This window comes from Jatropha curcas, chromosome 5, assembly GCF_041381405.1.
Source record: "Jatropha curcas cultivar XTBG-Jc1 chromosome 5, XTBG_Jcur_1.0, whole genome shotgun sequence".
Lineage (NCBI taxonomy): Eukaryota > Viridiplantae > Streptophyta > Magnoliopsida > Malpighiales > Euphorbiaceae > Jatropha > Jatropha curcas.
Window position 1 is genome coordinate 3,275,583 of NC_143155.1, and position 15,786 is coordinate 3,291,368.

Genomic DNA, 15,786 nt, shown 5'->3' on the forward strand with positions numbered 1-15,786 from the left:
TACTTTAAACAAAATGAATTTTTTTGCAAATAATATATGACTATTTTCATGACATTTTATTGATGTGCACTTGATCAATATGGTGATGCTGATGAAATTACAGAGTGTATTCAGTTTTCAATGATCTAAATAAAGTATGATTTTGTCATTTGTGAAGGGAGATAATGTACTTCTCAACCTATTTTAAATCAGGGCAAATTTCGATGAAAATTTTTTAAAAAATTTTTAATATTTATTAGATTTATGCTTGATTTTAGATTATTTATTCAAAATGAATTCAATAACTGATATTTAAAAAGATTATTGTAAAATCTATTAATATATTTATAAAAATTTCAAATTTTAAGCTTAATTATAAATTTGATTTATGTATGTATATGTCAATATATTGATTCTTTTGCAAGAATATGAGAAAAAATTATTTTGTTTCATTTTTTGGACATTAGTTAGTATAATAAATTGAATATTTGGATTTTTAAAAATAACTATTAATTATATTAAAAATAGAATTTTTATTTTGAAACATTATATAACATCCATATACGAAGCGCGGGAAGATGATTTATTCTTATTTAAATAGAATACAATTTATCCTAATATCAGAATATTCAAATATAAATCAGTAATTTATAAGTCATTGGGACACATTTATAAATCAACAATTTAATTATAATTTTAAAAATAAAACATGCCATGACATAAAATTAATATTTGGACTCCCATAATATAAATACTCTGAGATTATATACTAAACTCGTTGAAAAATCACTCTTCGCGCTCACGTATTTAAATATTATTTTATTAATTAGGATTATATTATTATTTTTAATAAATTATAAAATTGTTAGGATGAATAATCAAAACCCTAATTATATAATCCAACAATGGTAAATATCAATATGATTTATAATAAAGAAAATTATAACATTGTTTGCAATAATATAACACTGTAAATCTGCAATATTTTAATCAAGTTTCATTAAATATAATATTAAGTTCCCTCAATTATAATTTCATAAAAGGTGTCCACTTGGTACTCTTTTTAGTTGAGATAGAGCACTTGTCCTTGATACCCATAGATCCAAAAGGTCTTTTGTCAAAAAAAAAAAAAAAATGAATTTTTTGGAAGCACAATATGATTACTATATATATTTTTATTACTAATTATGCTCCAAGATAAGTGAGCATTACTTTATAATAATAATAATAATAATAATTATTATTATTATTATTTAATTACTTTGAAAAGTTTTTAATCTGTAATTTTATATCAAAATTTTTTTATTAATAATAATAACTAACCCCTGTATTTAGTCATAAGTTGATGATAATTTGAAAATTTAAAGGTTATAGATTTATTTATTTAATCCAGATAGAAATGATTTCAAAAGTTAAATTAATATATTTTGAAATTGAATTTTAAATATAAAAATATAAAAATTAAGAATTATATTAAATTTTGAGAACTTAAATTAATTATTAATATATTTACTAAAGTTTTATATAATTTACTTGTAAATTAATAAATTAAAGTTTTAAAAAAATACTAATGAACATAAGACTTAGATTTTTTTTTCTTTTTAAGCAAACAATTTTTTTTTTTTTTTGCCAAAAGCAGAAAATACCTGATTTAAGAAATGGAAAGAAATTGAAAAGAAAGAAAGGGAATTATATTTATTGTTTGAACATCATAGAAAATTTTCCAAAATTCTTTCTACATACTGTATTTTTCTAGCCCCCAAAATTTTGATGAAGTAATTATTAAAACTACTTAGATTATCTTTTTGAGCTTCACATATGGATGATATTGTTGCATTCTCATGGTCCTAAAATATAAAATTTCATAAATATAAAATATCAAATTAATAATATAAATCACTTTAAAAAAGATAGAAAAATTAAAAAAAAAATTATCTTATTGATTAGAAGTAATTTACTTAAAATAAGACATAGTTATAAAAAAAATTATAATCACATCAAAATATTATCCCAAACTTGCCATACAAGTCTTTTTTTTTTTTTTTTTTAGTTCATGAATTAATTTTTAATCCATGCAAGATTATAAAAGTGTTGACAATTTATGTAACACTATCATCTACATAACCAAATTATTCTAAAAGCTTTATAGATAATAATCTCGGCATAAATAATTAAATATGTTTAATTGAAATCATCGTGAATATTCTCTTGTTAGCATAAATTGTTAGTCATTTTAATGCACACAAAAATTTTAATTTAATGCTTTATTTTTTACACAAAAGCATGTACATTAAATCAATATCCCATCATTAAAATTTCAATTGAGAGAAAAAGAGAAGAAAAATTATTTATTTAGTATTCAAATTAATATTTTTGTACTCAATGTACTTAATTAATTATAAATCACAATTATCTACGTATATTTATTTCAAATTTAAAAATTAAAAAAAAAAGTTTTCAGATTTAATGTTAAAAATTTTCAGAAGGCCTATATATATATTTCAACAAAACACAATTAATGCTGCTCAAACTACCGAGACTTTAAGCAATGAAGCAACATAATATTTTATAATGTGAGAATTAGTAATATCCATCTTCACCTTTGTTTATAGTATCAAGATTGAGAACTTGCTTTTTGAGAGGCATAGGAATTGGAGTTGGCTTTAGGCACTCTTCATTTATGTCTTTCCATGCATTTGCAATCTCTTGCCAAAACAATTTTACTACCTCTTCCTCTGAAACACTATGTTGCTTTATGTAACATTCAACTCAAAACCACATGTTCTCTCTTTTGCTCAAACTATATAAATACATAACCATTAAAATCTTTATTGAAGTAGCATAGAATAAAAGTTAATTACCGTATGGGATACTATGTCGTTCATAAGATTGCACACGGTAATGGAAGCTCGAAGAACCTTAAGATCATTAGATACCCATTCCAAAGAAGAAAGTTGTTACAAAATGTTCTTAAAAATTCCTAATAACATTAATAACATTGAATAGAAAGAGTTAAGTAAGAGCTCAAGATATTCAGTTCGCCCAAATACTGACTTTAACTAAATCGGGTCTTCTTAGTAAAGAATATCAATAACCTGCAGTAATCAAAATAGGAAAACTTGAATCAAAATACATTAATCCAAAATCACATGTAAGTGTAAATCAAGTCCTAACAATTTTCTATTCAATATTTCGTAAACATGGCAGAACCATAGTAAAAAATATTAAAAAAAAAAAAAAAAAAAACAGTTATAAAAGGATCCAATAATCAAAATGAATGCTACTGACAATATCAAAACAAAAATAGTGCTTGATTATATAACTTGCTTCTGGTTGTTTTGAGAAGCCACATAGCAAAATCTAAAGCAGTTCAACAGAGAAAATAAAAAACTTTAAAAATTTCTAAGAAAACGAAAAATAGAATGTTGAACTGAGAAAATGTCTTACACTTTCTTTTTGTCTAAGCTTTCATATATATATATATATATATAAAATTAAATTATTTAACATTAAAATTAACTTCTTTCTCAAAAGTTATTATTTATTTTATGATAACTAATAACGACTAATTAACTTAAAATATCTCTTCGTGACTCTATAGAGACATGATGTAAGGGTAGGAAGAAATGTGTAATTCTCTTTAATGTTTAACGTTTGATGAAAACATTACTCTTTGCGTTCCATTTTAATAGCAACAAATAGACATTTTATTTTGTTCAACTTTAAGTATTTATTTAGGATTATGAGACTACATTATTTATTTTTTTTCAACTTTACCCATATTTAGTAGTGTAATTTATTTTTATATTTACATTGAAGAAAGTTAATTTAGATATTGTAGTATATTTTTTAAAAAAAATCAATTAATTCCATCATTTATTTAATTCTTATGAAAAGAGCAAATGTTGCTATTTGATAAGGATCACATATATCTTTGAATATTTTGTAATTTCCAAGCTGTAAATATCTGTTGTAACTAATTGTACTCCTATATATATATTTAGCAGTATACTAATCATAAGTGAATAGGAATTCCAATTACTCTAAACCTCTTTATGGTATCAGAGCCTTAGGGCACTTCTCTTCTTCGTTTCTCACCTGTTCTACGTTTTCTTGTTTTCGTTTCATTTGACGTTATGGCAACTGAACAGAGTCTTGTTTCAGCATCATCTTCAACCTCTCCTATCTCAAATTCCTCTTTCCAAATACCAAATGTTACTCAGTTTCTTTCTATTAAACTTACTCCATCCAACTATTTATTGTGGGAGGCACAAATAATGCCACTGTTGCATGGTTACAAATTGGCGTCACATATTGACGGGTCTGGTTCAGCTCCACCACGTGTGTTGAGCAGTGGTGATCCAAATCCTGCTTTTGTTGATTGGTTTTCTCAGGATCAGATCGTGAAGAGCTGGATTAACTGCTCAGTTACAGAATCAATTATGCATCAAATTATTAGATGTCAAATAGCCAAAGAAGCTTGGGATAAGCTGGCTACAATCTATTTCACTGGAGCAAAGACGCAGGTTCAGCAGCTGCGGAAACAACTAAAACATTTGTCTCAAGGTACGGATTCCGTTGATGTTTATATGAAGAAAGCTCGGTATATCTCAGATCAATTGAATGCTCTTCAAAGTCCAATTTCTGATGAAACACTTGTGTGTGATGTTTTGGAGGGTTTGGGGGCTGACTATCGCCCTTTTACCCCTGCGATTGAGGCACGAAATATGCCTGTGAGTTTTGATGAATTATATGCCTTGCTATTAAGTGAAGAACAACAGCTTCGTTTAGATAATCTTGCTCTTGGAGTTGCACCACCTACTGCCCAGTATGTTAATGTTGGACGTGGTAACAGTAGTGGACGTTCACGTGGTCGTAGCAACCGAGGGCGTAATGGTGCGGCTGGTCGTGGTTATTCTACCGGTCGTGGTTATTCTGCTGGGTCTTTCACTAGTTCATCTTCTGCCATAATTTGTTATAATTGTAATGGCAGTGGACATGTTAGTCGCCAATGTCCTTCACCCAAGCCTATTCCTCAAGCTAATGCCGTTCATGCCCGAACTGAACCTGATTTTCACCAATTCTGGATAGTTGATTCGGGGGCTAACTATCATCTTGCTGCTAATCAGGAGACCATTGCTCGTCCTGTTCCTGTGCCTGACAATACAGCCTTGACTATAGCCGATGGTAATACTCTTCCAATTTTGTCTCGTGGTTCTTCTGTTGCTTCGGCTAATGGTCATTCTTTTGTTCTTAATAATGTTCTTTATTCACCTGCTATCAAGAATAATTTATTATCTGTTTCGGGTTTTACTTCACAAAATAATGCTTCTATTGAATTTTTCCCTACCACTTATTTTGTGAAGGATATCCCCACAAGGCAGGTACTCTACCAAGGCCAGAGTAAGGATGGACTATATTTATTTCCGATGCAATCCGTTCATTCGTTTTCACCTAAAGCATTTCCCGCAACGATCTCACTTTGGCATGAACGTCTTGGCCATGCTAATCTGCGTGTTGTTAAGAGTGTCCTTAGGAATAATAACATTTCTTTTACTTCGAATAAAGACTTTGAATTTTGTCATGCTTGTAGTGTGAGCAAATCTCACAAATTACCTTTTTCTGATTCTTTGTTTCATGCTACTCAACCATTAGAGTTGGTTTGTTCTGATGTATGGGGGCCTTCTCCTATAACTTCTGAGGATGGTTTTCGATATTATGTTCTTTTTTATGATCATTTTAGCAAGTATAGTTGGTTATATTTTCTTAAGCAAAAATCTGATGTGTTTTCTGTGTTCATTCAATTTCGATTATTGGTTGAAAAATTCTTTGGAGTACCAATTGAAAGTTTTCAATCAGATTGGGGTGGTGACTTTCGGTCTTTGACTTCATATCTTCGTGCTAATGGTATTGTTCAACGTGTATCCCGTCCTCATACTCCTGAACAAAATGGTTGTGCTGAACGAAAACATAGGCACATTGTTGAATTGGGTCGAGCGTTGTTACATAATGCCTCTGTTCCTTACAAATATTGGACTTATGCTTTTGATACTGCGGTTTATACAATTAATCGATTGCCGTCCTCTAATAATCATGTTCAATCTCCTTTTGAGCTCTTATTTCGTGCCAAACCTAATTTTGATGAATTAAGAGTTTTTTGTTCCTTATGTTATCCATGGCTCAAACCGTATGCTTCCCATAACTTAGCTCCCAGATCTTCAAAATGTTCTTTTCTTGGTTATAGCAAATTTCATAAAGGTTATGTGTGTCTTGCGCTTTCTTTTGGTCGAAAAATAATCTCACGTCATGTCTTATTTTATGTGCAGGTGTTCCGTTTTCGGAAGCTTGATGATAGTGGCACTCGAACACCTGAGCCGCCGACTTCAGTTCCCTTGCCACCGGTACCAATTTTTCAACATAATTATTCTGGTATCCTTGGACCCATACCACAACGCTCCACACCTGCCTCTTGCCCTACACATAACGATATCAACATTTCCCATTCTGTGAACGACAGCCCAAGCCCACAGTTTCCTACTCCAATCCGCACCGTTCCATTAAATGCGAACTCCACTTCCTCTGATTCACCCGACGTGATCAGACCTGCCTCTCCAACTTCGCCTGAATCAAACCAGTCAGACCAGCTTGCTTTTTCATTACAACCAAGACACATCGGGTCACACTCAAACACATCTCTTTCAGCTTCTTCTTCAACAGATACTGCTACTTTACAAACAGAGAGTACCTCATTACCTCTTGTTCCTGCTGAGATTGCACCGTCCAAAGTACACCATATGGTCACTAGACAACAAACTGGAAGTCTTAGGCCGAAGCTTCCTTGGTCCCCTCACTCAAATACAGCCATTATCCAATCCTTCACACCCACTTGTTACACTCAAGCCATTAAAATTCCTCATTGGAGAGAGGCTATGGTGGATGAGTTGAATGCTTTGATCCAAACTCGCACTTGGGAATTAGTTCCGCGAGACCAGGCTCAAAATGTTATTGGATGTAAATGGGTTTTCCGAATCAAACATAAGGCGGATGGTAGTGTTGATCGTTATAAAGTAAGGCTTGTGGCCAAGGGGTTTCATCAACGTCCCGGAATCGATTATGTTGAAACCTTCTCTCCAGTGGTTAAACCCACCACTATTCGCATAGTTTTATCTCTGGCAATCTCTAAACAATGGTGTATAAAGCAGTTTGATGTCTCCAATGCCTTCTTACATGGGGACTTAGAAGATAAGGTGTTTATGGAGCAACCACCTGGTTTTCAAGACAAGTCTAAACCGAACTTTGTGTGTCATTTACATAGGTCTTTTTATGGTCTTCGTCAAGCACCACGACAGTGGTATAAACGGTTGCTCACTGCTTTATTGAACCATGGTTTTCGTACTTCACCTACTGATTCGTCTCTATTTCTCTATGTACGTAATAATGTTGTCATTTTTCTCTTGGTTTATGTTGATGACATTATTGTCACTAGGTCTGATATTAAAGTTGTGGAGACTATAATCACATCCTTGAAGTTTGAGTTTATGTTAAAAGACTTGGGACGGCTTGATTATTTCTTAGGAATGGAGGCACACTGGATAAATGATGGACTTTTGTTTTCACAGCAAAAGTATATTCTTGATTTGCTTTCCAAAGCACGTATGGTGGATTGCAAAGGAATTTCAACTCCATCGAGTTCCAAAGAAAAGATGACAGCTGTATCAGGTTCTTTGTTTTCTGATCCTACTCTATATAGAAGCATTGTGGGTGGTTTGCAGTATTTGAGTCTTACTCGTCCTGAGGTCTGTTACTCTATTCATAAAGTTTCTCAATTTATGCATGCTCCAACAATTGAGAATTGGATGTATGTAAAATGGATATTGCGATATTTGAAAGCCACTGCAAACTATGGTCTTTTTATCTCTGCATAATTCAACACTAATTTGAATGTGTACTCTGACGCCGATTGGGCAAGTGATATTGATGATCGGAAATCAACAACCGGGTTTGTTATTTTTATGGGTAAAAATTTGATCTCTTGGAACTCCAAGAAGCAGCAAACGGTTGCGAAATCTTCAACTGAGGCAGAATATAGGGCTATTGGGTTGGCAGTCACTGAACTTACTTGGATACAGTCACTTTTACGTGACATTGGGTTTGTCTCCAACCAAATCCCTAAGTTGTGGTGTGATAATGTTGGGGCCACCTACTTGTCTGTTAATCCAGTTTTTCATGCTCGGTCCAAGCATCTAGAAGTTGATTATCATTTTGTTCGTGACAAGGTTCAAAAGAAGGAGGTGCAAGTTCGTTTTATTTGTTCCAAAGATCAAATTGCAGACATTTTGACTAAGCCACTTTCCAAGTCAAGACATCGAACACTTATGCATCACTTATCAATTCGAGCTTCATCTACGGATGCTCGAATTGAGGGGGCCTGATAAGGATCACATATATCTTTGAATATTTTGTAATTTCCAAGCTGTAAACATCTGTTGTAACTAATTGTACTCCTATATATATATTTAGCAATATACTAATCATAAGTGAATAGGAATTCCGATTACTCTAAACCTCTTTACTATTAAAATGAAACGAATGAAGTATTATTTATATTAGAGTTTGAGGGAGCAGATTACGTTATTCCTTTTAACATTTAATGAAAATTACTAGTAGAATGATCGACTCCTTAAACAGTTAGTGCTTTGACTAAGTCAAAATATTATCTCTATATTCATAATAGTTGATGGTTTATACTAGTATTTAGAGTTTGAAGGAGTGGATTAAAAATATTATTCTCTTTAATGTTTGATGAAACGCTGCTTAAATAACTCACAACTATGAGGATGACTAATAACTACTAAAATAATGAATCTTGGGAATGGGCCTAATATCATTTTTATTATTTTTTTAATCGATTCTTGAGATTAAATATAACTTCATCAAATTCGAATCATTGGAGTTGAGGTGGGTTATTTTATGTTGAATAGAAATTTAGATGGGTTACAAATTGAATATTCTATTAGTTCTTTGAGTTGAACCACCTGTAATGTAGCTCTAACCAACTATAAAATAAACATGGATTGAAAATTTAGAATGGTGTCAGATAGTGCCATGCAATGTATCTTAATCATAGATTGGGGAGTTTGGGCGTCTCAATCTCACGAAAGTGCATGCTACTGTATGGTGCAAAAAGTTACTTCTTTGCCAATCTGGTCGGTGGTCCGGTCAGTATTCTCACTGAGTGATAGGTTTTAAATTCGAGTCCTCTCAATTATGAAAACTATCCCTATTGTGTAATCCAAGTTATTTCCATTCGTGAAAACCTTTAATAAGTTAAAAAAAAAAAAAAAACTTCTCCAGCTATCTTCACGTGCCACTCAATATAGACTCTGTGTATCTAACGGCCACTGCCTTTCATGTCACTCTTCTAAATTTCATACAGAGGGGAAAGGAAATTGGGATTGCGTGTACATGTTGAGAACTGCTTTTCCCATTTCACGACATATCGACTTGCTGATTTGAGATTTTTCTATTTTGGATAAACTTATTGGTCATCTTTCAGATGACACCTACTTCCCAGCACATTTTCTGTCATTTGATACCTTAGATGTTTTGAGCTCTTTCTTTTTTTTTTTTTTTTTTCACTCATTTTTAATATACAAATATATTTTTAAAAAATAATTTTCAATAGTTTAGTAACTAAATTTACATATTTATCATGAAAAAGTACAAGTATTATTAAATTTTTAACAAGAAAAGGGATTAAGTCCACCTAGTTTGTATTTTATTTAAGCTTTGCTTCCTTTTTATTAAAAAAAAAAAAAGAAACGAATTTTTGTCGATTTTCTTTTTTTTTTTATTTGTTAGAGTTTAATTGAAATTTAAAATTATCTCATAACCTGGGAGAAAAATTTAATAACACCTTACTGGAAGACACGTGCAACTGCCAAGCATAATAATGTGATAACAAATTCAACAAATCATTAAGATTATACAGTTCTATGATAATTAGTACTTATCTACTTCTACTGTTATCTTATGTCATTGTCAAATAGGAAAAAGAGTGTAATTATTATCTTCTACCTACTCGCAATATGTATATTAACTTTTATGTATGGTATTAAATTTAAATTCGGTAAATCACGTTAATCTCTGAATATGAGAATACAAATTTAATTTTTAAAAAGTAAATATATTAGGAGGTTTAAAATTAAATCTTTAGTTTTTACGCTTTAAGGTTCCAGAGAAAATTATAGCTACAATTTCTAAAAAAAAATTTAAATTAAATTAATCATACATGTGTAAAATTTAAAGGTGCGAAAGACCATTTACTAGGTCTCTGCCTTGAAATTTTTTAAAATTAACATTAAATCCTTTTATAAGGAACCTATATTAGAATTAAAAAGAAATTTATAAATAAAAAAAATGCTCCTCTCGTGTCCAATACTTATCACATTTGATTGTGAAATCCAACTTTAGAAATGCTTTATGTTGGATATTTCAGAAAAATAAGAGGACATGGAAATGGTGGGAAAAGTTGAATAAGTTCGAATAAATTATTTCGCAGATTAATGAAATACAATTTGTTCATGTTCAAACATGTGGAAACCATTTTGCAGATACATTGGCGAACAAATGTATTGGTGCTGAATTTTCATTTTTGGCTTGGTTTTAATTGACATGATGTTTGGTTTTATGTTGCAGTGTTTGGATTTATGTTGATTTTTACTTTCTTTTTTGCTCTTTTCTAGTTTTCATCTCTTATCTTAAGAAAGGTATTGGTTAGGTGGCTTGCAAATCCCACATCGAAAGAAAGGGAAGGAAATAGGGAGTTGTTTGGCTATAAAAGGAGCTTAGCTCCTTAAGTTTTTTTCATTCCAAAAACTTGTCTACTTGTCTTCTAATTCTTAAGTGGGTTAGACAAGATTCTCTTCTCTCTCAATTTGTATATTTCTTTAGTGAAATATAAATTTGGTAGTGTCCGAGGACGTAGGCAAAATTGGCCGAGGACGTAGGCAAAATTGGCCGAACCTCGTTAAATTTTGGTGTTCTCTTTTATTTATTGCTTTTGTCTTTATTTATTTAATAGCTATTGTTGGGCAAAAATATTTTTGGTGGTTATTGTCTAATTAATTACTTCTAGGTAAATTCTGTCTAGGCAAGTGGATTTTAAGTGAGACCATTTGTGACTCCTCCACTTACCTGGGAATTTACTTAGTGTAGTTAGTAAGTACAGTAATTCACAAATTGCTTTTGGTGGAAAAAGCCCAATTTCCACAACAATTGGTATCAGAGCCAAGGTTACTAAGTATTCACTGTGGTTGCAGCATAGTCTGATCTGCCACATAAAAAAGGTTCCTTGGTTGTGTTCCGCATTTTGAAAATTGATTTTATAGCTATTAGATATTTAAAGCAGAAATGACAGACGGAAAGAAAAATACCACACCTGTTACAGCATCAACCTTCATAAGAAATGCTGTATCAAATGCAAGATTTACAGTGGCGATTTTCGATGGGACCGGTCATTTCGGCATGTGGCAAAGTGAAGTTCTAGACGCTCTCTTTCAGCAAGGTCTAGATGTTGCTATTGAAAAAGAGAAACCAAACGAGATGGAGGAGAGTGAATGGAAGACCATCAATCGTCTGGCATGTGGTACAATTTGGTCGTGTCTTTCTAGAGAGCAAAAATATGCTTTCTCAAAAGAAACTTCTGCAAACAAATTGTGGAAGGCATTGGAGGAGAAATTTTTGAAGAAAAACAATCAGAATAAACTCTTCATGAAGAAGAAATTGTATCGCTTCGATTATGTTCCTGGTACCACTATGAATGAACACATCACAAAATTTAATCAGTTGGTGGGTGATTTGTTTAATTTGGATGTGATATTTGGAGACGAAGATTTGGCAGTGTTGTTGCTAGCATCTCTTCCTGATGAATTTGAACATCTTACAACGACTCTAATCTATGGGAATAAAGATGTGACTTTCAGTGAAGTTTGTGCTGATCTTTACAGCCATGAACTGAGAAAGATAGAAAAGAAGGAAAAGGCAACTGAAGCAGAAGCTCTAATGGTTGGAGGTCGTTCACGAAGCCAAAAGAAAGGGGGAAAGAAAAGTAGATCCCGTTCAAGATCCAGAGTTGAAAAAGATGAGTGTGCCTTTTGTCGTGAGAAAGGTCACTGGAAGAAAAATTGCCCAAAGCTGAAAGCCAAAGGCAAAGCTGTTATTGATTCAAACATAGCTGAGTGTGATGATGAAGACTCAGACTTCTCATTAGTTGTCATGACATCTATAGACAATTCATCAGCAAATTTGTCAAGTTCTAGTGAGGTATGGCTGCTAGACTCTGCATGCAGTCATCATATGAGTCCCCACCGGGACTGGTTTTTTGACTTTAAAGAACTTGAAAATGAAGTTGTCTATACTGCAAATAATGTTCCTTGCTTCACAGAAGGGATTGGTTCAGTCCGTTTGAAGAATCATGATGGGTCAATCAGGATCCTGACTGATGTTCAATATGTACCGAGTTTGACAAAGAATCTCATTTCAGTGGGAGTCTTGGAATCAAAAGGACTCACTGTAATTGCAAAAGATGGAGTGATGAAAGTCATCTCAGGTGCACTTGTGGTGATGAAAGGAGTTCGGAGAAGGAATAATTTGTATTACTATCAGGGTAATACAATTATTGGATCGACAGCAATAGTTGTTTCTAGTGATGACAAAGAGTTGGAAACAACTAGATTGTGGCATAGGCGTTTGGGACATGCAGGTGAAAAATCCTTGAAAAGATTGTCAGATCAGGGATTATTGAAAAATGTCAAAACCTGCAAGTTGGACTTCTGTGAGCATTGCACCAAAGGAAAGCAGACAAGAGTGAAATTTGGCACCGGAATCCATAATACCAAGGGTATTTTGGACTATGTTCACTCTGATGTATGGGGACCCTCTACAACAGCTTCTTTGAGTGGTAAACACTATTATATGACCTTTGTTGATGATTTCTCTCGAAGGGTTTGGGTGTATACTTTGAAATCAAAAGATGAAGTGCTAGGAGTTTTCCTTAAGTGGAAAAAATTGGTAGAAACTCAGACTGGCAGACGCATCAAATGTCTCCGAACAGACAATGGAGGAGAATACAAAAATGATGCTTTTGATAAAATCTGTGCAGATGAAGGCATTGTTTGACACTTCACAGTTAGAAATACACCGCAGCAGAATGGGGTGGCAGAACGTATGAACCGAACGTTGTTGGAGAAAGTTCGGTGTATGTTGTCTAATGCTGGGTTAGACTAGAAATTTTGGGCTGAGGCTTTGTCATATGCGTGCCATCTCATTAATCGATTACCATCAACTGCTATTGGTGGCAAAACACCTATAGAGGTATGGTGTGGAGAACCTGCTAATGATTATGATTCCTTACGTGTATTTGGTTCCACTACATATTATCATGTTAAGGAATCGAAGCTGGATCCAAGAGCTAAGAAAGCCATTTTCATGGGGATAAGCACCGGTGTTAAAGGCTATCGACTGTGGTGCACAGAATCAAAGAAAATAATCTTTAGCAGAGATGTCACTTTTGATGAATCTACCATGTTAAAAAAGGTGACAGTAGAACAATCAGATGGTACTCCACAACAGGTGGAGGATACTCCCAAACAGGTGGAGTTTGATAGAAAAATCCCAGTGGCAAGTACCGAACCTGCAGAAACTCCTGAGGTAGAAGGAGATTCAAATGAAGACGAAGTTCAACTCCAAGAACCTCCACAGCAACTTGAGTCAATTGCACTTGATAGGCCAAGGAGAGTTATAAGAAAGCCTGCTCGTTTTGATGATATGGTGGCCTATGCATCTCCAATTGCAGATGATAGCATTCCATCCACTTTCAATGAAGCTGTCAAAAGTTCAGAAGAAGTAAAGTGGAGAAAAGCTATGGAAGATGAAATGAAGTCCCTTTATAAGAATCAGACGTGGAACTTAGTTGATCCACTAAAGGGAAAGAAGGCAATAGGATGCAAATGGGTATATGCAAAGAAAGATGGATTTCCTGACAGAGACAGTGTTCACTATAAGGCAAGGTTGGTAGCTAAAGGCTACGCTCAGACGGAGGGAATTGATTATAATGAAGTATTTTCTCCAGTTGTAAAACATTCCTCCATTCAGATTTTGTTAGCCTTGGTAGCATAGTTTGATTTGGAACTAGTTCAATTGGATGTAAAAACTACATTTTTACATGGAGATTTGGAAGAGGAAATCTATATGACTCAGCCAGAAGGATTCAAGGTTGTTGGAAAGGAAAATATGGTATGCAAACTTGAAAAATCGCTTTATGGATTGAAGCAATCTCCGAGGCAGTGGTACAAGCGATTTGATAAGTTTATGCAAAGGCAGAAGTACACAAGAAGCAAATACGATCATTGTGTGTATTTGCGCAAGCTACAAGATGGCTCTTTCATTTATCTACTTTTGTATGTTAATGATATGCTAATAGCTTCAAAGAATAAACAAGAAATTGAGAATTTGAAGAATCAGTTGAATCAAGAATTTGAAATGAAAGATCTGGGCGAAACAAAAAGGATTCTCGGCATGGAGATAACCAGAGATAGGAAATTGGGGAGACTTTGTCTGAATCAGAAGCAATATCTGAGAAAAATACTAAAGCGTTTTGGTATGGATGATAAAACCAAACCTGTTAGTACACCTCTTGCTCCTCATTTCAAACTCAGTGTAGCTCAGTCGCCAAAAAATGATGCAGAACGGGAATACATGTCAAGAGTTCCCTATGCAAATGCTATAGGTAGCTTGATGTATGCTATGGTGTGTACAAGACCTGACATTTCACAGGCAGTTGGAGTTGTGAGCAGATACATGCATGATCCTGGCAAGGAGCATTGGCAAGCTGTGAAATGGATTCTGCGGTACCTTCAGAACACCGTGGATGTTGGATTGATTTTTGAGCAGGATAAGAATAGTGGTCAACGCATAGTCGAATACTGTGATTCTGATTATGCCGGTGATTTGGATAAACGTCGATCAACTACTGGTTATGTGTTTACTCTTGTAAAAGCACCAGTTAGTTGGAAGTCTACTTTACAGTCAACAGTGGCTTTGTCTACAACAGAGGCAGTGTCATGGCTCCGCCCTGGTTAGTATTGTCCGCTTTGGGCCCTTCCGTACGAGGTCACCCTCACGGCTTTGTCCTTTGAGCCATGGAGACAGATCCATGCACCCAAAAGCGCGCTGACCAGTTCAGAGACGACCCCTCTTATGTACGGAACAGATTCCTGGTGCGTAACCGATGTGGGATTCTCCTAGGTGCACTGTAGGCTTAGATCCCTCACAGTCACCCCCCGTAGGGACTCAGCGTCCTCGCTGAGGTTTGCCCCACCACCAGCCAGAGGGACGAGGCAACGGCTCTGATACCAAATGTCATGGCTCCGCCCTGGTTAGTATTGTCCGCTTTGGGCCCTTCCGTATGAGGTCACCCTCACGGCTTTGTCCCTTGAGCCATTCAGAGACCACCCCTCTTATGTACGGAACAGATTCCTCGTGCGTAACCAATGTGGGATTCGCCTAGGTGCACTGTAGGCTTAGATCCCTCACAGGCAGAGTACATGGCAGTTACAGAGACTGTTAAGGAGGCAATTTGGCTTCAAGGATTGCTTGATGAATTGGGAATTAGGCAAAACAACATTGTTGTACATTGCGATAGTCAAAGTGCTATTCACTTGGCAAAGAACCAAGTTTATCATGCAAGGACGAAGCATATCGACGTTCGATTTCATTTTGTCAGAGAAATTCTGGAGGAAAGACAGG